Source organism: Porites lutea, chromosome 11, assembly GCF_958299795.1.
Source record: "Porites lutea chromosome 11, jaPorLute2.1, whole genome shotgun sequence".
Taxonomy (NCBI): domain Eukaryota; kingdom Metazoa; phylum Cnidaria; class Anthozoa; order Scleractinia; family Poritidae; genus Porites; species Porites lutea.
Genome location: NC_133211.1, coordinates 2197587 through 2200104, shown reverse-complemented (window position 1 = coordinate 2200104; position 2518 = coordinate 2197587).

Here is a 2518-nt window from a genome sequence, read left to right as displayed (position 1 = left end):
AAGGTGTATAATCGTGCTATTCGCATCCACAAGTACATCTACGAAGCTCTTATGCGACTCGTACGGAAGCAGTTTGTGCCATGGCTAACAGTTAACCATGCAGACAAAGTGGGTAAACTACGTGTCCTCCAAGTCAAGGTCAGCGACATAGTCAATGAAGTAGAACTCCGACAGTGTGAAAGTATTTTGAACAGTGATCCTTTCAAAGAAATTCACCTGATTTGGATGCAATACTTGCAATACCTGCGCTCTGAGAATGGCCCACTGTCCTGCTTTTGGATGTCGTACATTGACATTGTAGGTGATGTACTACTTGGATTGATTCAAGCATCTCGTGAGGGTAACTGGCAGTTACATCTCTACGCCATTCGTAACATCATCCTGTGGTGCTTCGCATACGACAAAATAAACTATGCTAGGTATCTACCAGTCTACTACGATCAGATGATAAAACTCCCCTCCGAACACCCGAACGTGTATTCAAACTTCATGAATCAAAGATTTTCCATTCAACTTGCTGGAGAAAGCCCTTTTGGGCGCATCCCTGTAGACCAGACCACGGCAGTCACTGTCAACAAGGACACGAAGTCAAGTGGGGGCATTTAACCAAGTATAGTCTAAAGACAGGAGCAGTAACTAGATTCTACATGACAGCTGAGTACCGATGCTCCTTTCTTGCTCATTTGAGAGACATGGTTCAAGTCAAGCGCCCATCCTATCATCTTGTTGAAATGCTGTCTACCAGGAAACGCAAAGACGAGCAAGCAGTAACAACAATAGAGAGTCTGGTTGTAGGCTGGAACAATCCCTTCACGGAGAGGAAAGAGCTTGTGAGTTTATCCACTGCCAAACAAGCGCCTGAAGATGTAACTAGAGACCTTTTGAACGCTCGAAAAGTCGGCGAAGAGGCCTATCAAGTGTTCAAAGAGCAATGTCTGGAATCGTCTCCATCACAGAAGAAATTTCATGACACAATGAAGTTGAACAAACTGAAAACCTTTTCTTCCCTTAGTCAGAAGAAAAAGGTTTCTACCGACGGCAGGACAATGGTCTTGAAAGCTGATAGGTCTCTTTTTTGGTGGATCATAATCATTGGTCAGAGCCGGAAGATTGATGTGAGAGAACTGCTACAGTATAGCTTGGGGCCATTGCCGTGGTCTTTAGCAACTACAGAAGGGTTTCCTCGAATAACAAACAAAGCAGCGCTAGTGACTCCCCTCCAAAAGGATGTACCGTTAACTGATGACCTTCCCCAGAACTCAGCTGCTGTTATCGACGGTATGAGTCTAGTTCAGAAGTTGAGCATTGGTGGAGAACAGACAACCTTCGCAATGGTTGCTTCTTCTCTTCTAACAAAAGTTCTTCATGAAGGCTCCCAGAGCAACAGAACCGACGTGGTTTTCGATACATACAGAGATATGTCAATTAAGAACGCAGAGAGAACCATGCGTGGAGAAGTTGCGGGAGTTCAACTGTCGCATATGAGTTCTACTCAGCTGGTCAAGCAGTGGAGAAAGCTTCTGTCGGAGGTCAAGAACAAGACAAGTCTAATCAAGTTCATTTCCAGAGAATGGAGAGAAGAAGACTGCATGAGAAGGCTGAAAGGAAAAACATTGTTTGTTACTGCCCAGAGCGAATGCTGGAAGATAACTGAAAAGGGAAGCGAGAATGTGGCAGAGCTGACAAGTAACCAGGAGGAAGCTAGCACTCGTCTACTGCTTCACGCTAAACATGCTGCCCAGGAGGGGTATGAAGCAGTCGCAGTGATCTCAGAAGACACAGACGTGTTTGTCTTGCTTTTGAACTTCTCAAGCATTATCAACACTAGACTCTATATGAAGTGCAGTTCCAGAACGAGGACGCGACTTGTCGACATCAAAGGAGAAGTTCAGAGAACCGGGCGAGAGATATGCGAGGCACTGATTGGGTTGCATTCATTTACAGGGTGTGATTCAGTAAGTGCCTTTGCTGGTAAAGGAAAGATAGGGGCTCTTAAAATCCTTAAAAGCAATGAAGGTGCAAGACGAGCGTTCCGAGAGCTTGGCCAGTCCTGGACAGTATCAGAGGACCTTTACACTTTGCTTGAGAAGTTCACCTGCTCCATGTACATACCAGTCGGCAACACAACCAGCCACGTGAATGATGCACGATACGAACTGTTCTGTGCAACGAATGGCGAACTGGAGTCACACCAACTACCTCCTTGCCAGGACTCCCTTCGGAAACACATTCTTCGTGCAAACTACCAAGCAGGTTAGTTGACATCGCCTGTTTCTATTAAATATTTGTCACAGGAAATGTGATGAGGATAATTTAGTATTACATCGCTCCTGCAGCTTTATGGAGACGGAGCCTGGAGGCTAACCCAGACATTCCCAGTCCAGATGGTATGGGGTGGATAACACAGACCTCCACTGACGCTGCATCCACTGAACTAGTGATCGACTGGATGGACGGGCAGCCAGCTCCTTCTGCTGTCCTGGAACTACTGGCGTGTAAATGTAAGAAGACCTGTGAA